The sequence below is a fragment of the Corvus hawaiiensis genome, chromosome 18 (assembly GCF_020740725.1).
Source record: "Corvus hawaiiensis isolate bCorHaw1 chromosome 18, bCorHaw1.pri.cur, whole genome shotgun sequence".
Taxonomy (NCBI): Eukaryota; Metazoa; Chordata; class Aves; order Passeriformes; family Corvidae; genus Corvus; species Corvus hawaiiensis.
This window is the reverse complement of record NC_063230.1, coordinates 7,725,884-7,747,631: the sequence shown is the minus strand read 5'-3', so window position 1 is coordinate 7,747,631 and position 21,748 is coordinate 7,725,884. Positions and strand designations below refer to the sequence as shown.

The 21,748-nt window shown below is 43.3% G+C and overlaps 1 protein-coding gene across 1 annotated transcript in view; it reads left to right on the top strand.

The window, feature by feature from the left end:
- Nucleotides 1–9,155: 9,155 nt before the first annotated feature.
- The window catches only part of GNB1L (G protein subunit beta 1 like), a 42,684-nt gene continuing 30,091 nt past the window's right edge, over nucleotides 9,156–21,748 (top strand). The window contains exon 1 of the mRNA XM_048322501.1: nucleotides 9,156–9,267. The gene's annotated coding sequence lies outside the window, so the exon portion shown is untranslated. The remainder of the gene's footprint in view (nucleotides 9,268–21,748) is intronic.

Sequence of the window (21,748 nt, the reverse complement as noted above, 5' to 3'; positions counted from 1 at the left end):
TGTGGAAACTGCTGCTCCCATCACAGTTCTTTGAAACGTTGCAACTTTCAGACTCAGGCATGATATTCTGGGAAGGGAGAAACTCCTTTGCAAACAGATGTGCTCTTGAAGTGCTTCCTGTAGTCTTCATTAAGCTAAACCAAGTCTACATTTTGCAACTTCACTTTCCACTTCAGAAGCCTGATCCTGTACCTTCATTTTTGGTACTGTACATCATTATTCCTTAACTCCACTCAGTAGAGATGTACGTAAATGATAAACTTGGCTATAAGTTTTGTTCGGTAGCAATTCCCCTTAGCAGTTTTAAAGTGTGATTTTAGGGGTTTTTTTTATCAGTTCCTTAACAGGTTAATGGAGTACATGGACAGGAGACTTCTGCTTTATCCTCTGCAGCCCTGACAATTTGGGGTGTTGCCTGGCTCAGCTCCTAGATGTGAGAGGAAGGAATAACTTGCACTTCTCCCCAGTGATTTCCTGATGCTACTGGTGGATTACAGATGTGATTCGCTCCAGAAGGTACTGCTGAGTGCTCCCAGGTATCTGATCTGCCAAGCAAAGCTGGTAGCATCAGGTCCCATGAGAATTCCTTCTCCTGAGGAGAGGCTAGTGTCAGCCTGGAGACCTGACATCGAACGGGGTAGAGTTTTGTTAGAAGCCAGCTGAAAACGTGGTGCTGTTATTATCTGACACCAGCTGAAACAAAAGCCAAACGTTGATGAATGTCTGATCCTAAAAGTAAACAGTTTGATTTTTTTTTTCCTTTGCAAGTCAGGGGCCCTCTAGGGTTTTATCTGATTTTGGCAATCTCCTGCACATTTTGGGGCCTGGAGCATGGTTTTAATTGTTACATCACAAAAGTTGCCAAATAATGTTGGATGCTCCTTAAAAACTCTCTCAATTTTATGGAACTTCTCAACGGCTTGACTAATACAATAATTACTGGAACTCGGCTATGTTGCCTAGTGGCAAATGGAATTTTTTCATAATGATCCTGTCTGTCGTTAATAGCAGGATTTGTTCTTTCTCTCAGCGGGAGAGAGGCCAGAAAGCCATGGTATCTGTCTTTTTTAATGACAGCCAACAGCAAACGGATAAAATAATCAATTATATCCACAGATAGGTAGATAAAGTATAATTTATCATGTCAAAAACCAAAATGTTTTTAATTGGGCTGTTAATCATTTTGTAATTTTAACTAAAGAGATGGGGACTCTGCTTTATGCTCAGACATCACTAATATTTCATACAACATTAGCTGATCTTATTATAGCTTTAATAATAGTATTTACCACTAACTGCCAAAATATAAAATATGATTTCTACTTTCATTAGCTGGAGCCTTTGCAGTTAGAAAAAGATGCCCTCCCCTTCTACTTTTCTTCCTCTAGAAAGATCCAGGAGATAAAAAAGGGGAGCCAGTGTACTAATCAGCTGTAACAGTTTCTAAAATACGCTCATCTTTTTGTTTGATTAAGTTCCCATACTAGTTACCAACAAACATGTTACAGAAACAATGATTTTTTTTTTTCAGCAAAGCATATAAAGAGATTAGTATAACACAGCAAAAATTAGAAGCTTGGAGTTTTGATTTCTAGCCACACCTGTGTTGTCTTGTGGGAAGCTGGGCAGATTAATCCCTCCTAACTTGTTCTCCATGTCTGTAATGTAGGTATTAGATAGCTGCATCATCAGTCTGCTGTGGAGTATGTAGGTGTTGTAAGATGCATGAAAATTTGTAATAAAGATGGCAAACATCTGGCTGGCTGGCTGCAAAAGCAGCCTCTTGGATAGCTACCTCTTTGAGAAAGGAAATGCAAAGTTTATGGCTGGACCTAAATCTTCCACGTATTATAACTGAAAATGTCATCATAATGCTGCCTGATTTCAGGATCAGTGAGGAATCATCTAGCAGAAAAATCTCTCAGCACTGGGTGCTTTGGCTGTCTACTCTTTTGTTATTATTCCTGTATGCCATGAGCAGATGCTGTGTGGGACCAAATCTCTATTTTGCCCATAAATTCTACATTAAAAAAATGCCATGCTAAGAAAAGAAATGTGACTCTTGACCACCCCTTGCCTCAAATACACTGAAATTACTTCCCTGCTTCAGAAGTGTTTCACAGAGGGAAATTAATCTCCATTTCTCTAAACTTGGTTTCCTTCTGAACAGCTCTACCTGCCTTAAATCAAGATCCAGCCTCTAGAGTACCTGCTTGGGAGCAGAACACACACTTAAGGTAGTTGGGCAAGAGTAGATTTCACTTTCAGTGTTATGGTGGATGTTTTTGGCTATGGGTTTAATTTTACGTCCATAGCATCTCCCAGCGATGTGTGTAACACAGAGGGGGGCAGAACTGCTCTTCCTGTAACTGGATCTATCCTGGGAGTGGAGCAAATTTAGTGGATTGAGTGGGTTTTTTACAGGCCTAATGGCAGGATTGAGGCTGTATTTATACTGAGAAGCAAGGAGGAGAAGCTCTGGGGCTGGCTTGCCCAAGCATAAATAAATTGGAGGTGCATGAACATTCAAAAAGTTCCCAGAGAGTCGCATTGCACAACTTAATGGGCCTGGTGCCTTCACCTGTGCCAATTTTATGTGACTCTTAACTCTGGTCTTAAATAAAAATGAGACTTGCTCTAATGACATCAACAGCCTTCAGTGAAGAAAATACGCTGCTACTTTGATACAGATCCCCCTTTTAAGGAGGACGCCGTAGACAGCCAAAGCTCTTTTTCCCATCTGGTAGGTGAATGTTATGATTCCCGGCTCAGAAGTGTAGCCTCAACAACACTCCTCTGCTTTCAGCATTATATTAGATGATTTAATTAAGAATATGCTTATCTGCTGCCCCTGCTTTTGCCACCTTGATTTTACTGTCCCTCTCCATTACTTTAAAGGATGGAAAAGCGGGATGTGAGTTGGCTGGGGGAGGGGACACAATAGCATGGACAGGGGGTTAAATGAACCAGCTGTTATGTGTGAAGTATCTGCTTTCTAATTGCTTCTGTTGGAATTCAGGAGAAAAAGGCACTGGCTTCAGTTAATTAATAAGGCAGGACTCACATAAACTCCAGCTGTGAGCACAGGACTGGTCTTTAAAGGATAAGCCCAGGAGGTGGGGCAGAGAGTTTGATTTCCTTGCACTAAATCCCATCACATGCTGCTGGTACTGTGTGTGTCCACTTAAGCCTTTTGGTTGGCCTGTCTGAACGAGACATGAGGTATCTGTTGCTGTCCATGTGCCTCACCCCAAGAAAAATGATCTCTCCTCAGAAATCAAAGGTGTGAGGCTATGTTTCAAGCTAGGGTGAAACTGCTGTGTTTTCACTTGAGTTTGGAATCCCTAAAAAGTGGGGACGTTTGGATCAAAGGTTTTTATTCAGACTTAACAGAAGCTTGGACTTTTACAGCTGGACACAGATACAGGTTTGCCATTTGGTTCTCTTTTCTGTCTAGTTCCAGAGGGTGTGGATTTGGCATCCTGTCAAAATTTCTCTCATCTGAGCCCTGCCTCAGGAGCTTTGCTGGAAGGGTAGCACTGATGGGGAGGTTGTGCAGCTGATGCCTCCAGACCATGTCCAAAGGCCATTTTATAGTGATTCCTCTCAGGAGAACAATGCCCATTTCATTTTTTTTTTTCTGAGAGGGGCTCAAAAAGATCAGGACTTTTTCTGAGTTACAGACAGTGCCCCTAAAACCCACATGCAAATGCAAATACCATAGTGTTTCCTCATTTGATCCTGCTCCACGTCTTCCTGCCACAGGACATCCCCCACCACCGGTGCAAGGTCCTTCTAGTCAGAGAACAGCTGGGGGTCTGTGCTGAGACCAAAGTCTTCTCCCACTTCCCATGGGATGGCATCTCTGGATTTCAAAGCTTGTTGTTTAAGTGTGTTATGTTAGGAAACAGTGGAATGAGAAAAAAAAGGTAGAGGGGATGTTCCTATGTGGTTAATAGCCTGTTTTTCCTCACTGACTGTGGAGGGAAATGAGCTTCCTGCTTAAGGTGAGATGTCATTTGCTGGATGGAAACCTTTGTGTCCCGGCTGGCCTGCTCCTTTTGGTGCCACTGCTCAGGGGAGGTCTCTTCCAGTGTGACTGCTCTCCCTCCCAGGCCCTCTCCTTTCCTGGCACCTTGCTCCTGCCTTGCATCAGTCCTGATGCTGCTCAAATGAATGCTAGGGTCAGCACAAGGGAGGGGACATCACCATGTGACTGCAAATGGGTTGGGAAAGGAGGAGTGCTCATTTTGGCACAGAGAGCCCAGCTGTTTGTTCTCCCCATCCCCCTTCTCACGCAACCTCAAGGCTCAAGCATCCAGGAGGATTTTGGCATTTCACTGCTGCAGATTTCTGTGACAGCTCAGCCTGGTGTGGTGATGCCTTGAGAGGCCACCTAGAAACAGAGACTAGACAGGAGTAAGGGAATAAAAGTAGGTATTTATTTGAAAGGCCTTCAGAGGTACCCCCTGGGGAGCCAGAGGCTATTGCTAAGGTGGACCCCAAGATGGACGGCAGGTCACGAGTTCTTCACACTTTTATAGGTTTGGTTCATTTGCATATCAGGGTTAATTCTCCAATTAAAGCTTCAGTTTAATGATGTAATTTCCCCTCAGCTTGCCCCCCTCTCAAAGGCTTTTGGTTTATACTTTTTGGGCCTAGGAGAGTCTGGGTGTCCTTGAAAACAAATCCTGGAGAGGCTTTGTTATGTCTACCTAGCACGAGGGAGCAAAAATTAACAAGCTACAAGAAACTTCAGTTGCACACTAAGCAGTACAGGATTTGAAAAATATGAAAGTTAAAAACCTAATGCATCATTCAAACCAAACTCACAGATACATCAATAGCCCCAATCCCTTGGGCTGGCTGTGCCAAGCTGGACTTCCCACCCAAAGAGAAACAATTCTCGGGTGTTGTAGCACGTTTCCAAGCAAGCGAGGTGGGGCCTCTCTTTGCAAGGATCTATAAACAGCAGGTCTTTGTCTCCTCCATTTCTCTTCACCCTGAACGTGTTGCTGTTTTCAGAGGTTGGTTTCAAAGTGGTGATTCACAGCCACCAGCCGTATTGTTTTATCTGAAGAGATTAGGGCTGAGAATGTTGCGGTTTTGTAATGAAAAGACTCCATTGGAAATAGCAACATATTTGATGTGAGACTTATTTATGCTCAAATAACCATCTTGTTTAAAGATGAGGAGTCTTTTATTTTTTTCCTTTTCAAGTTTAGATCAATCATGTATGAAGACAAACTCCCACTCAGCCTCCCCTGGCCCCTAATACTTTCATTTCATTTTTTTTCTGCTCATTATTTTATGATTTTGTCCTTGACTGGAACATTTTTCTCTTGTTCTTCCTTACATGCACCATTAAAGAAGGAAAGAACTTACATTTAAAGCTCAAGACTTGTGTAGCTCTCAAGCCATAAATAATGTTTTCTACAGATTCTAAGATTATTAAGTCCTTCTAAATTAGCCTCCCTCTTATTTTACAGCTCATCTGATCAGAGGGGACAAACTCTTTTTAAACTTGATTTAACTATTTCTGTTTTGCTTTTGCAAGCAGACATGAGAAAACAGGACCTGGCTGTATGCACTGCTGATCAGAACACTTGCCATAGGAATGCAAAAAAAAGCTTGCAGCAAGAGAACTCATTGTGACATGGAAAAAACCTCCAGAGAAGCCCTGCAATTCTGAGACGTAGTTAACTTTCTAAATACAGGCAAGTCTACAAGTGAACCTAAAATCTGTTTATCTGGGGAGATAAATGCAGTCAAACTACCCTCTTCTGTAAAGGGCTGACAGGCACAAAATCAGTGAAGGGAATACTTTAGTATGAGGAGATAGTTATGCTCAGGCAGTAACTGATTTTGGGCAGCTGTAGGAACTGAACCATTGGGCACTGTGCTTTGCCTCCCCATATCTGGCTTCTTTTGATGCCAGGCTCAGGCTTTGCTGAGCCAGGCATCAGCTTTTCCCATCAAATGCAGCCAAACCAGCTGCTGCAGTTTGCAGAGATTCTGATACTGCAGCAATGAGCTGCTCTTCCTTCTGCTTGATGAAATCTGCTCAGCTCAGACAGTACCTCAGGGCATGGCCAGGGAGTCAGGCCTTGCCCACGTTACAAACTACAGAACTGAGCACATAGAGGAGAAATAGCCCTACCAGAGACAAAGTGAGTGAAAAGTGCTGAAAAGCATCACAGTAGACAGCCTAAACAATGAATTTAGTTCCTCCAGTTAGTCCATGGTCATCAGTGAGGCAAATGCCTCTCCTTCCTGGGCCAGACAGGCCAATGTTTTAATGGTAGGCATAAATCTATTGCATTTTTCTCCTCGTGACCTAGCATATTCTGTCAGGCCAATACATACTCCAGAGAAGGAGTAGAATTTATGTGTACAATAAAATAATAGAGTTCCAGTGATATCAGCTGTTTGATGAACTTTAATATACATTTTCTATAAAACAGGCAGCAATTACCAGAATGTAATACCCAAATAAAATCCATGATCCATTTGCATGACAGATCTTCAATTTACTCACATTCATGTGAAAGAGACACATAAAAATGATATCCATGCTTAAAATCACTTAAAAGCAGTCTGAAAGACCCCACAGTTGCAAGTGATACCTCAGTACTTAGCTAATACTCATGTTTCGATGGCTTTGCCTTCATGATTCTTCCAGTGGTTCCTTTATGTTTTCTGGTATTTTGCCAAACACCTGTGAATCAGTGCACAACAAATATTCCTGCCATTTAATTTAGCCTTGCACAGAAAGGCTATATTAGGCCTGATGCAGACCTAATCCCAAACCTCTAAAGAGGTTTAAGGCACTCTGGTTTCACCTAATCCCGAAACCTAAACCAGAATCACTGAAAACCTCCATAACACCACAGGAATGGGCAAATAGTGAGTTTCCACTATGAAATTATTAAAAGGACACAGTGTACCTTTTGGATTTGAGACCTAAAGCTTTGCCTAAGGAGCTTGGACTGTCCACAATAAAAGTGTTTATTTTGAAGTTAGGAGGTTGAAAGGTTTATTTGACTAGAGGGCTGATTACACCCCTCCCACCCGAAAAACAAAGAGGGGTGATCCCCCAGAAGAGTGAAAAATAGGAAAAGGGATGAACAAGTAACACAGGAGGGGCAGCCCAGCAAAGCAGCCAAAGATGAAACCCAGGTTTCTTCTTTAAGCTCAGTCGTGGCCCCTTGTGAGAAACAGCAAGAGCAGAGCCCCTTGTGCACAACTGGGCTCTTGGGACCTGAAGTTCCTCATAGCAAACATGTAAGGAAAGAGTTATTTATTATATAATAAACACATTGCTGCTGTTCCAAATAGAGAATTTGCTCTTTTGAGATCTCTTGCTGATAGGAGATAACATGTAAAAACGTGCTGTAATGGAACTTTCAATTACAAACTACATCCAACTGTAATAAATTTGATATTGCATTAATTCATGTTAAATTAACTGGATTCTGTCATTCCTGAATTCTGGTAACCACCTAATCTTGCCATACAACTCATTATCTTTGGGTTGTGAAAGGATATTTCATTTTCAAGGTGACTGTAGGGAATATTAACTGGACCATATTCTAATAAACATTTAGCTCCTAACAAATTAAAGTATAAGTGAAGTATACTGCACATGTGGTTCCATTATACATAGCAATTTATAGCAATGATCTGCTGCTCTAAATCTCTTAATTCAAATCATTTCAGCAAAATATATAGGGAAGTATGGGGCTGTATTTATGCATTACACAATACAGAATGCATTTATCTGTGCTTAGGACATTCCTCATAATGAGAGGCATAACCTCCTCAGTGTTCTGTGTTCTCATAACCACTGAATGCCATTTAAAGCCCTTTAGAGCAAGGGTTTAGGAGTCAGTGTTGCTACTGATGAGAAATTTGATATGAGTAGAAAAGCAAGCTCCAGATTTACCTTCCCAAACCCACAAAAAATCTCCATGCCTTTGTTTGCATCAATAGAAGTAGAACAGAACAGCACTCATTTAACAGCACTAGATTTCTCTTTGAAAGACTCTGGCTCCATAGGCAAAAATGGTAGGAAAACTGAATAGCATGTTTTATGAGGTACCAAGCTTTCTAGCTGGAATTAGAGCAGGACAGCCTCCTGAAAAACTACATAAATGACACAGCTTTTAACTCCTAGACTGGTGACACAAGCAAATGATGGCTTATTTGCTTTCCTTGAGCAAGTTGGGGTGTAGCTGGAGAGCAGCAGGGGTCTGTGAAAGGGTGAAGAGTACCTCTCTCTGCAGTGCTGTCATTGTACGTCTGCACTGCTCTTCCCATGATCCATCTGAGGGCGGATGGGTACATTAGCAGGATATAATTCCAGTATCACAGCAGTTTTATTCCAACAATACACACAGGGTTATTTAACTGTTGCCTGATTTAGTTCAGCTGTGACCAGTAACTGGTTAGTTACCTAACCAGTAACTTCCATTGGGAACCATTTCAGGAGGCAACTTTTTTTCTTTAAGGGAGCTCTCCTGCAGAACCTGGAAAACTTTGTACGGCTGTGTTGCACTAAAAGAATTGTGTCTTTATCCCACAACAAATCCAAGTTGACAGTGGCTGCCGGGGGAGGCAAATGACTTCAGGAATGCGACAACCGCAAGCACAGAGCACCAGATAAATGGATGCTGTGCAAGCAGAGTGGCAGAGAGCCCAAACCACAGCCCAATGCGCACCCCACTGATCGGCCTTCCCAACCAGCTGTGGGGAATCGCCCGAGTCACACACGGGCTGAAAGGCCCGATGGCAGCGACAGCCCGGCACCAGCGCCCCGGCCCAGCCCTTCCCGGCTGCTTCAGAACTCGTGTCTGGCTCCACGGAGCAGCGACACACTCGGGCTCCCGGTGAAGGCCGGGTCCTCCCGGTTACGGAGCGTGAGGAAGCGGACGGGCGCCAAGCCCCTCGTAGGACCGTCAGAGCGGGGCTGCTCCGCGGGGGCTGCGCCGCCTCCCGGTGCCGCCGCCGGCACTGCAGGTCCCCCTGAGCGGGAGGCCCCGGCAGAGGCCCCGGCAGGTCCCCCTGAGCGGGAGGCCCCGGCAGAGGCCCCCCCGCGCTGCCCCGCGCTCAGTCCCGGCCCGCCGGGGCCCAGCGGCACCGGGCGCCGATAGCGCCTGCGCGCCTCCCGCCGTGACGTCACGGCGCTCCTCCGTGTCCGCCTGGTTCCCGCGGGGATCGCCGAATCATCGCTGTCACTCTCCCACCCGCCGGGCGGAAGGGTGCTCGGTGAGCGGGAGGAGGGAGGACGGGGGGACCCCGCGTTCGGCCGCGGGGGCAGCGGCGAGGCCGAGTCGGGCTGAGAGGGCTCCGTTGTCACCGGCGCGGCGCCGCCTCACGGGCCGGAGGAGGCGGTGGCGCTGTGCGCACGCGCGGGGCGTCGCCACGGCAACGGCGCGGTGGGGGCTCGGGCGCCGAGTGCGGGGCGCGCGACGGGGCCAACGTCACTCTCCGCTCGCGGCGCGCGCCCCCTCACAGCCCCGCACGGCCCGGAGAGCCACCCATGGGCCCAGGGCCACCCATGGCCCCTCAGAGCCACTCATGGCCCCCTCAGAGCCTCGCACGGCTCCAGAGCCACCCATGGCCCCCTCAGAGCCACCCATGGCCCCCTCAGAGCCACTCATGGCCCCTCAGAGCCACTCATGGCCCCCTCAGAGCCACCCATGGCCCCTCAGAGCCACCCATGGCCCCCTCAGAGCCACCCATGGCCCCTCACAGCCCCGCACGGCCCGGAGAGCCACCCATGGGCCCAGGGCCACCCATGGCCCCTCAGAGCCACTCATGGCCCCCTCAGAGCCACTCATGGCCCCCTCAGAGCCTCGCACGGCTCCAGAGCCACCCATGGCCCCCTCAGAGCCTCGCACGGCTCCAGAGCCACCCATGACCCCTCAGAGCCACCCATGGCCCCCTCAGAGCCACTCACGGCCCCTCAGAACCACTCACGGCTCCAGAGCCCTTCACGGCCCCTCAAAGCCTCGAACAGCCCCATTCCAGCGGGGGTGGGAAGAAGCTCAAGCCAGCAGGGTGAGGAAGGTGTCGCATCTATGGCTGATGTAAGGCATCTGCTAGAAAAAAGTGGTGTTTTGATTAGGGTCTGCATCTCCTTGATGCTCTGCAGCAGTTTGCCTGCACCGTCCATGCAGAAGCTCCTCTGGCAGCGGTGGTACAGGTGTGTGTGTGCCTTGAGTTCAGGATACACTCCATCAGACATCATTATCAGCACCACACCTAGTGGTAATAGAGCTCACAGTTCTAGTAGACTGAATTTTACAACTCTCAGTAATAATCCCAGTACTGTTATGACCAATAGAAATAAGTATCTTTTAGGTATTTAAACGACATAGACACTGTTTGAGCAGATGGAGGTAAGGCAGGAACAGCTCTGGCTGAGTACTGAACACGGTTCTGTCCAGGGAAGGCACGGCCTCAGGCGGGTCTCTCCCCACCATCTGCAAGAGCAGTGGCAGTCCTCAGGAACACCCAAAAATGCTTTAATACCTTTCAGTTAGAAGCATTTACAGTAGAAAACCTATTATTGTCAAGTATAGTATGGTAATATGAAAAATGATACTGTATTGATCAACGGGTTAGAGCTCTAGCTCTGATGGCCTAGTGAGGGCTCATCGCCGGCTCTGCCGGCTCGCTCGCTGTCGCCCTCTGGCGGCAGCGCGGCCTCGCGGCGGGGCAGCGCCTGTCCCCGGCACGGGCGGCGCGGCCGCTTTGTTCCGAGCGCATCCCGCGGTGCTCGGGGGGCAGCTGCGCGCTCATTTCCGACATTGGCGTTCTTTTGCTGTGTTTTTCTCCTCAGTAGTATTGGTTGTTTGAAATAAGGAAAATGCCTTGTACAACTCCTTTGAATGCCAGTTTAGAGTAGAGAGTAATCCCGGTTCCAGATTCGGCAGCTTCATTTTGAAATGAAAAAGGTAAAAAGAAGGCATGGTGTGTGCTCTGGAAAAAACAGCACGAGATGGAAATATGTGTGTAACTTTTTCTCTGGGAATTGTTTTGAGGAGCATTTTGCCACACTTTTTAGCACAGTGTCTTCGTGTCTTTGTGACCTGTCATCTTTCCGAAGCTCCTTCCAGTAACTCCCACTTTTAGCACCATTTCTGTGAAGATTTTAGAGAGGGCTCCATGCCTGGGAAACATCATTAAAAATGTGTCCTTTCTGCCTAAGGTGCAGGAAGTATAAGGATTTTTTTAAATTTTATTTTTAACTAAATTACTAATTTTTTGAAAAGCTACTGGAGCAATTTCTTGTTTTCTTAATGGTTCCTATTAACATTTTCATTGATTTACAGGTAAACTAGTTTTTTCTTGTTTTAAAAATACCCTGCGATCAGCAAATCTAACTCTGTTTATTCTGGCTTGGATGTGTGATTATCAGTTATAAAGATTCTGCAGATGGAAATTATGTTGGTGCATGCACTGGAATAGATGCCGGTTTCTAATATCAGATAGATTGTCTGATTTTGGTTAATTGATGTAGAGACTTATTTTTAAACACTGGAATTACAATTTAGGGAGAAGATCTGTTGACTTTTACGTACATTACGCCTTTTCTGAGCATTTTAGAATACAGTGAGTTCTTTTTGCAGAGAAATGTTAAACTACTGACCAGTATATGTTCTTACATTCTAAAGAGACACATTTTTTTGGCTCTCTACCACGAAGTACATCAGGCTGTATTATGCTTCATGTTTGTATACGTCTTGTTTTTAATTTGAGTACTATTTCTCTGCAAGCTCAGCCATAACAATGTACTGTTTCACTAGATCAGTAGTAACTGTAAACTAGTCATTGCTAATTAGCTCATATGGGAAATTTAACCCTGAAGATTCTGGTTTTTCAAAACAATATTCTATGAAGGACTGTGTTCATTGGGGGAAAATAGCTACTATGTCTGCTCTTCTGTAATAAATTGTCTTGTTGCAGCTGGATTATAGATGTGTGCTAGTGCTGTTTCTGGGGTTGTGAAGACAAACTTAATAATGATTAAAAAAAAGGTTGAACTTTGCTTTTTGGACGCCCTTTTTGAGCTGTAATGCTGATACATTTCTTTTGTACGAAATCTCAACACAGTATTACATGTTTGTTGTGTTTGTATGTCTTTGTAAAGGAAAAAGGTACGTCTAGTCGCAGTAATAGTGTTTTCCTCCCCAAAATATCTGTGTGGATAGATTTATGCTCTCTTTGTAAGAATGCAGTTTGACTGAACTAGAATATACTTGGTAGTACAAGTGAAGGATTTCAAATTAGTAATAGGCTGAAAACTGCTTCAGCTACTGGGGTTTTATTTTCCAAATTACTGGTCTCTGTGGAGAAGTGTAAGTGATCATGAAACAATGAGAATGAAACAAATCTACAAAAAAAACCTGCACAATTTTTTGCCCAAGCAAGCCAGCTTCCTTTTGAGTTCTGTGCTGGCACAGTTGTATCATTAAAAGGTTTTTTTTTTTTCTTTTCATAAGCAATAAAATAATTTCACAACTGTAATGAATGCACTTCCTATGGTACGTTTTAATTATATGCAGCTAATGATGGTATAGCTCGTCATTTCAAAAATTGTCTCATTGGCATTTATGACTTGGTGTAAACGCTTATATATCATGGGATTATTTGAAAGAACTGAAACTTTGAGAGATATCAGGTGTGCTGTGTTGAGGAAAGTGACTCATTAAACAAGAGGTGCTGGTTAGCAATGGGAGACTGTAGAGCACATTTAGGCTACAAATATTGGAGTCAACAGATTTGCTTAAAAAAGCTGTGTTACTCGATGTCATTTTAAAAAGGGTTATCTTAGCCTTGAAACTTCCCAGACCATGAAACTGAAGAATCCAGGCTATATCATGATTCAGAAGCATTTAAAATAGGAATCAGTCTCTTCTGCATCTCAAAAGCGAAAGTTACAGGGGAAGTCACCTTTTCTGTAAATGGATTTACCAGCACAGGTCTTTAGAACTGTAATGTCATACTGTGAGCAAATTAAGAGTTTTAGGAGAAAAAAAAAAATCTTTTAGTCAGCAAATCTTCTTTTTCATGGTTTATTTTTAAAGGTCAGAATGTGACCGTTACAGTAAAAAAATAGTTGTTTGTACAGGATAACCTTCCCAGATGAGATGCAACCCTGTCCTAAAGCTCTGAGTCTGCAGCCTGTTCCCAGAGCCGCTGGGTGACAGCTGGGTATAAGGTAAAGCTGAGGAAGAACTATTTGAAAAGAAACATAGACTAATGTTTAGCTTTTCTTTTTGTTTTAGTTATTTCACAGTTTTTCAGTAGATGCTAAATTTCTTTGATTTAGGGGAGGGAAGAATTTTGCCTTAAAACACACCAGATAGGAATCTTAGGACAGACTTTTCACACTCAGACAGCTGGAGCAGCTGTAGATTCCCCACTGAAATGAAAATGCAACAATTCAAGATTTAAAAAGGCAAAAAGTGTGACCAGAGCATTAAATAGAAGGGCCATATGATACCAAAATTAAGCTCTGTGTTTATTATAAAGAAAATCCTTGTTTTAGAAGGGAAAAAAATGAACTTGTTCCACCACTTTCTTTTTTCCTCAGGAGAAAACACAGAATATATCCTAGGTAATAAATCTGTTTTATGGCTCACATGAGAAAGGGTGGAGAAATTCCCATTATTTTCTTCCCAGAAATTGAAATACATATGAGCTAACATGGGAGACACTGGGATTTTCATCCAACAAACGCACAGCTGGCTTCTGCTTTTATTATTTTTCTAAGCCTAATAATTTTTCATTTGATTAGCTGGTGGCTGACAAAACTATCACTTGCACAGTGTTTTGTATATTTAGTAGAGTAGGTGCGATGCGAAAAAGATACTGTAATGCGTGCCCAGAAGCATAGCACAACTTGTTCAGTTGGTGAGAAATTTCTGCTTGCCTCTTCTTAAAATGCAAGTTTCTATCATCAAGATTTGAGTTTGATTATCAAGAAAGTAACTTCTTGACAACTAGAAACAGGAGAATTATGTAAGATTTGAGGATTATTTTTTCTTAATTCACATTGTAGACTTGCATGGTGCTGTGCACATATAAATAAATTGTCAGGAGTCAGCTGGCAGTCCACAATGCCAGTTTTGCTGTGAGAAAGCAATGAGACTATTTGAGAGAAGAAATGTCCTAGTCAGTGTTAAGAGGTGGGAAAAGTAGAGCTGCAAACAAGATATATTAAGGACTTCAAGTGTACACAGTGTGAATTGTGGAGAGACCCAAGGACACACTTAATGTGAAAAAAAACAACAGCAGCCACCCACAAACCCACCCAGACAATGAGATAAAGTGAGCACAGACATAAAGGTAGGAGAATTGGAGCCATCTAGGAATGAAGTTCCTCAGAGCCATGTCTGAGCAGACCTCTCTAAGGCCGTGGCTTCCCAGTTTGAAATCAGGAGGGAGAATGGCTTATCAGAACTCCTTTGTGTGCCTTCTGCAGAATAAAGAAAACATATTCAAGAATCCAGTATCCTGTTTTGCATTGACCATTAATGCCAGGGACAAAGCAGGCTGATTTCTTCTCTATTGACTGTCCTTCAAACTGGTGTTTGAAGTGCTAAGATGTGTTGCTGTCTGTGTGTTCTGGGCAAAGCAAGGCTTACACCTTCCCTAAGTAAGCAGCAGGGGAAGAAGAATGCAGTTTTATCCCAGTTTGGTAGGTCTGTATTGTCCCAAGTGTTTTGTGTGTTCTTGTTATTTTCAAAAATTCCAAAACAACTTGACATGTTCTGCAGGCAGGAGAGAATGTGGGCTATCTGCCTCCACTTGAATATTGTGTGAAGACTTCTCTGGTTTTTGATTTGTAGTCATTTATAAGTTGCAGATATTCAGAACCGTGTAAGAAATTTCTAAGTGAAATTACTTTGAAGCTACAGATTCGTTGCATAGCCAAACCTCTACCTTTAATGTCCTGTCACACAGTGGCTGGCTGGGGAAGGAATGATTTTGTAAAGGACTAGTAGAATCTCTAGATTATGTATCTACGTTCTGACCTAGCTCCATTACACTCACTAAATAATTGTTAACAAGTTCAGGCTCTGTAACTAGAGGGTTATGACTTTGCTAAATGCTAGGAGTCAATATATGTTCATGGACAAGGAAAATGACCTTAGTGGAAAAATAGGAGACTGCTGCGGTGGCAGTAGGTCGTCATGGGAGCGTCATTTTGGTTGTATCTCTCTCAGAGGCTTTATGCTGCTAGGGATCAGAATACTGTGGTGTATGGGACTGTTTCTTGGGACATGGAAGTATGTGAGCCTGTATTGGGGATGGCTGGTTCCAGCTGAGTGTTGCCCAGTGCAAAGGCCCATGTAGCAGTCTCTCCGAAGGAGGTGAAATCAGTGTGGCCAACCTCACTGTCCACCTCCTTTTTCCTCAGTTCTGCCTTGTTAGAATTTGCATCTCTGTCCTGCCAGTATTTAGCTGTTTGCTCTAATAAATTTCTCTTTTGTAATGGTCCTGTTTGACCTTCTGAAGCTGTACTTTGAATTCTTGCCCCTGTGTTAGACCCTTTGAATGTTTTGTTGTCTGACATATGAGATGATGCCACACTGGTTCTGAGCTGGGTGAACCACGTTCCTGTGTTGGCTGGAAGGGATGCGTTCCTGACATGTAGCTGGGGATGCTGCTGCTTAGGAAAGGCCCTTGGAGCAGAGGTGGTTGCCCTGGTGGCACCACCTTTCCTGCAGTGCAGCACGGTTGCCTGGGTTTTGCACTCTGATCCCTTGTTCCAGGTGCAGAGGGCTCCTCACCCGACTTGCAGTAGGTTGCAGAGAGGGAGTGAGTCCATAATGCTGTGCCAAAAAAACATGTGATAGTCTGAGCAGCAGGGTCTCCAGCCTGCTACAGTTACACAGCATTTGTGCTGTTTTGCTCAGTTTGACCTTATCAAACCAGGCTCTCAAATCTGAGAGAAATTGGGAACATGTGACACATGCAGGACATTTTTAATTTAAATTTTTTTTCTAGTTGTGTGTTTAGGCCTCCCTCCTCTCACTTCAACAATTGAGGGTGTTGGTTGCTTCCTCATGTTTGTGTAAGAAAAGCTTTTTATAGTCCGTTTTTCCAGCTGGCATATGTACTTCCTCCGTGGTAGTGTAACACATCATTCTTCCCACTCCCTCCCAGCCTCTGAAGCTAATGGAAGACCTTCAGAGTTGTTTTATTTGCAATAAAAATGGAGCTGTGGGGTTGGGAATGGTCATTATTCCTGCCTTAAAATATATTCTTCAAGTTTTGTTTTGTTCTTGGTAAATGAGAAGGATGTAAAGAAGCAAGGAATAATCAGTATTTAGTTCATAGGACATTTAGTTTGAACTGGACATTTCTAGCTCAGTTTTTGTTTAGCTGAAAATCTATCAGGAAAAACAAAAGCTTGTCAGAAACATGAATGGAAGTCGGCTGCATTCTTTTTTTTGATAGAAGAATTCTAAATGTAATGCCAATGTGAAGAATTTTTCAATGTCATCCATCCCAACTTCTGCAAGGTAACAGCTGGAGTGAAGGCAATCTAGAAGCTCCACATCCATCCATTATTTAGCCCTGTAATGGTGAGTCTGGCACACTGACAGCCCTTGAGCCTTGCAAATTTGGAGCTGTGCTGGAGGTCTTTCCTTGATACAACATCAGTTACACCAAAAAGAAAGGAAGGTGGCATGGCCACTTTCGTGTCTTTGGCTGGCAGAGTCCTGTCCCTGGTCAGGACGGTGTGCACTGCATCCTGCTTAAGGACAGTACAGCACCTGTTTTTCTACAGCTTCACTCCTGCTTGTTGTTTTTATCACCATTTCTCCAGGAGCGTTACTTAGCCCCAGGATAGAATTAGTAATATTTAATATGGCAGCCTTTTGTCCCTTGTCTATGACAGATAGATTATTGGGAATATCTATTGGGAATCCCCTCTATTTCCAGTGATTTCGATGCTGTTTGTCAAGAAAAGACAATGTTTTGGAACTATTTTTTCAATATAAAGTATTTTTTTAATATAATCTTGCAAGGTTTTCCAACACTAATGAACACAGCCTGGGTCCTTCAGTGGAGGGGCATGTGCAGACATGGCCCCTGTGGATTGAACTGCCTCACTGCTTCAGATCTTCACTATTTTTAGCCTCTATATGTGACTTCATTTTTCCTCAGTGTCTGATTCTAAGGTGACATGGTAACTAACCTAGTCAGGGCACAAATTCACTCTTTCCCTATATATTAGCTCCACTACAAGCTTGCAGCAAAAAAATGGCTCTGAGAATCCTTGCAGCTTAAATCTTACCATGGGATGTCTAAGGTCCTGACAGGTCATTTTTTAGCTACTTTTGTATTCTGTGATTTTTCTATGAAAAAACATTTTAAAGGCATTTGCTTATTTTATTGCTCCACTGCTAAATAATTGAAATCAGCACTTAGCATTTAATTATAGTGATTTTATATAATAAATATTGTACAGCACCTGATGGTGTAATTGGGCATTTCTATAATAAGCCCCTATTTTTTAAAACAAGGGGGAAATCTCTGAAATTCATGCCTTCATGCTTGTGCCCATGAAATGTGGTTATCATTATCTAGTGACGACATATGTTCTTCCTAACTAGGATTCTCTTCTCTTTCATGCTGATGCTATCTCCATGCTAGATTATTCCTGTTCCTAGTAGCACCCCAGGGCAGTAGTGAGAAGTAAATGTGTCCCATATGGCCGCTTTAGAAGCAGTTTTGGGTGTGGGGAGATGGAAAAGAAGAGACAACAGGGTGAAGAGACAGTGGGGTCTGCGTGCCCTCACTGTCCCTAAGTACGGCAAGCAGAGGGACAGCAGGGCTGTGGCTTTCTGTACTGTCAGGCTGTTCGGAGTAACGTGGGAGTGCTGCAGTGGGATAGGGTGCAGTTATTTGTTGTGCCATGCAGGAGGAAGGAGCCAGGGAGGAACTGCGACTGAGTCACCCACCCGCTCTTCCTGGAGTGCCTCCTGGGGTGGTGCTGCTACAGGCAGCCCAGTGCAAGACTGAGCCTGAAGGCTCGAGAGAGCTGATTGCAAATATTTTGCAGAAGTCTTATTTTCTGGTAATTACTTTAACATGATTCAGTGTTTTCTCTTTTGTCTGATCTTGTTATGAGCCTTCTTGCCGGATCCTTCCCGCTGTCGTGGGAGCAGGGCAAGTTTTCCCACACCACGTGTACCATTCCTGCTGTCTTTGGCCTCTCGGGTTTAGTGGCTGTGAGTAGGTGCTATTCAGTACAGCTGACCAGTGATGTGTCCTTTTGGAAAATGACTGATCCTGGACCTGTTCTTGTGAAGCCTTTGAAACTACTAAGCTGTTTCAGGTAGTGGGGTTAGAGGAATTTGTAGAATTGGGGTCCAAGTACTGTTTGCCAGTTCACATTTCTAGTGATTCGTGAAATGAGAGCTCCTGTGGAAACCTGGCACCTTGCTTCTGAGGTAAATGTTGTGTATGAACTGAGTCCAAAGCACCCAGTCTTCAACAGATATATGAAGAATGGCTAGGATTTAGGTTCCAGTATGTCACCAACAGTATTTACTAGAGACTAATAACAGTGAACAGACTCATTCCATTCCCAGTTCTCTAGGGTTTTAAAAATCCAGCAGAACCAGCAAAATACATAAAGCCCAGCCACTGAAATCCAGCCAAGTTTTGTAAAGATTACAACGGTAACTTCAGATAAATATAAATTGTGCTCTTTAAAGGTACAGTTTATTTAAAAGGACTATTTTGCCAAACCATAAATGTATCAATAACTAAACCAAGATACAACCATGGTTAACAAATCTAAGATTATAAGGTTTAGAAAAAACCTTTCTGATATTGTTAATGCTTTTGTTTAACCATGTGATTTACATTTAATCCTAGTTAGAATAATTAATACATACATACTTTTATAGCAGACCAAACACTTCTTATCACATTTATTCAATGAGGGTGGAGGGAGAGGTGTAGAGTATAACTCACTTGCATAATCTTTTGCAAGTAGTAGAGAAAATCTGTCTCACAGTATACCTACAAGAAATACATGGGTGCTCATAATTCATATTATCCCATAAAATTTAGAAGAGCATTCAGAGACTGCAAATGAAGGTAATTTATGTATAAAACCTCATCCATGAAGAATTTATTGCCATAGTAGGTATAATATACTTTGGCACAGACTTCTTCCGTGAAACTAGTATTTGCAGATTTGAGAAAGGAACATACCAGAGACCTTACAGGTTAAATTGTAGTCTAGTTTTATACAAAACACATTATAATGAAGACTTTTCTCTTTTGAGAGAGCTAAAGTCACTTGGTAAGTTAATGTGCCATGGCTGTTGACGATGTGTGAAGACAACATCTTCACTGTGGAAGCAATGTCTTTAAAATCAGTGTTAGTTTAGTGGTGCTACCTTTGTGTAATTATTGATGTTTATAAATATTTTGAACCTTAGAGGGAACTGAGGAAACTGCACAAGTGCATTCCTACAAAACATTTTAATTTGCAGTATCTAAAAATGAGTATGTGCTTTGCAAGAGGTTGTTTGCTAACCATGTAGTGAAGCCCAGACCTCATTCTTCTAGCGAGGACTGCACTGGGAACATGGGGCCTCATCTTTCTCTCTGCACTTGAGCAAAACTGTCAGATAAAGGCCCTGGGATCCATCCATCTCATTGCCAATTTGAGACAGAGACATTTCTGGGTGTCCACAGGGAGGTGTGGCTCCTGTGTCCCACTAGATTCTTGCTGGTAGACTTGGGCATTTGGTGGCCAAAGTGAGGCCGAGGCAAGGCTGTGGTTACATTGCAGTGCTGTCATGCACAGTCTTGGGGAGATTGCAGCACTGTTCTCCTCAGTGCTTGGGTGGCTCATGCATCTGGAACAAAGATACATTTCCTTTTGTTCCTCTTGCTGCACTCTGATTTCTGTTTTCTTTTGAGATTACATTGTGCACATATGCTTTTATAGTTGCTGCCTCTCTTTGACCTAAACACTTTTACTTCCATGGAAGTTAATGACATTAAATGAAAATCAAGGCAACCCATTGCCACTCCAAGATTTCTGCATAATACAAAGTAAACTTAAGATAGGGAAGGATTTGTTATACCGTAAAATATGCCATTTAAATGCATGTAGCTGGGAATGGAGAGAAGCAGATCCTAGTATGATATAGGAGGGATTTTGGCCCACATCAGCAAGGGGCATATAGCTATAAAAATGGACCAGAGTTCTCAAGCACTGATGTAGAGCAGATAGGACCTTTAAAATTCTTCCCTGAAAGGTACACAGTGGTGTTGGGCAGCAGTCTGCTAGGCCTGGATTATCAAAGAACATTATCAATTCCTCTGGGATTTTAACTGTTGATTCCAGAAAGTCTAGGTGTTTCAGGAAGTGCAATTAAAATATTATGCTATTTCTTCCGGATGTAGATCCTTGGACAGTACCCTTACACTTAGCCTTTTCTCTGTTGGCTTGCTCTGCAGGAGAAATCCCAAACTATTGAGAACAAAGATAACTTCCTGTGCCAGGTGTAGTAGCTGGAATTATCTCTGTTGTAGTTCTCTTGAAAGTGACATGGGGTTTTTGACATCAGTGAAGATTTATCTCATCAAGGATGTCACTCTGCTGCTAAGAAAACCTCATTGGACTCATATCTGAAGTACTGTGTTCAGTTCTCTGCTTTTCCAGATGGATTTAGTGGGGTTAGGGATGGTGCAGAAAATGGCAACTGAAACAATTTGGGGAAATGGAACAACTGTCATATGAGAAGAGATTGAAAAGTCTGGTACTTTTCAGTTTAGAGAAAGACAGGTATTTATCATTGAGATTTACAAAATCATGAAAGTGATAAAAAAGCCAGATGTGAAACTGTTGCCCTCCAAATCCTGCAATGTAAGAACTAGAGGGCACTCAGTGAAGGTAGTAGGAGATCAGGCTTAAAACAAAGAAAAGAAAATAGTCCTTCATTTTCTGGAACTTCAGCTAGTGAAATTTTTGCCATGGTAGGTAGCAAAGGCAAGGATATCAGCAGGTTCAAAAGAGATTAGGCAATTGCATAGACAGAAATGGAACTGCAAATGGGCAGTGAAATTGTGTGCCCTGTAACATCATTTATACAGCAATTATGCATGGGGGGGGAGTATGGGGGGACTGGAGGAAGGGACTACAAAAGCAGCCAGGCTTCTGTCTTTTTCCTAAACTGTATCTCTAAATAGCATGGCACTGGTGGAAATCAGGTACTAAGCCAGATGGACCAGTCATCCAACCTTGCAGGGCATTTTTTTCTGCCATACAGTACCATACCGTGTTCTACTTTGAAGGGGTTTTATTGTTAGTGCACTGAATTCTCATAGGGATAATCAAGAAAAAAGTGGTAACAGGTTAGCACTCCATTGTTGATGCCTGAAACATTAATGTGTTTTAAAGTCTGATCCATTGATAGTCAAATGCCTGCCTGTTACTGTGCATGTCACTAACATGGCATTTATTTGGAAAATGTACAGCTTGGAAAATGAATTTTAAGTTTGTGTGTTTATTTTTCTTGGCAGTGAGTTTTGGTTGTCTCAGAAGGGAAAAGCTATCCAGGTGCAGTGAAGCTGTGTGGTGCCATGAGTGCTCTGGAAGGAAGGTACGCAGGACAAGTATGCAGGAAGCTGGATCAGAGTAGTTTCTTCATGCTCCAGTACTGTGTGCTACTGAGATGTCTTTGTGCTACTTCCA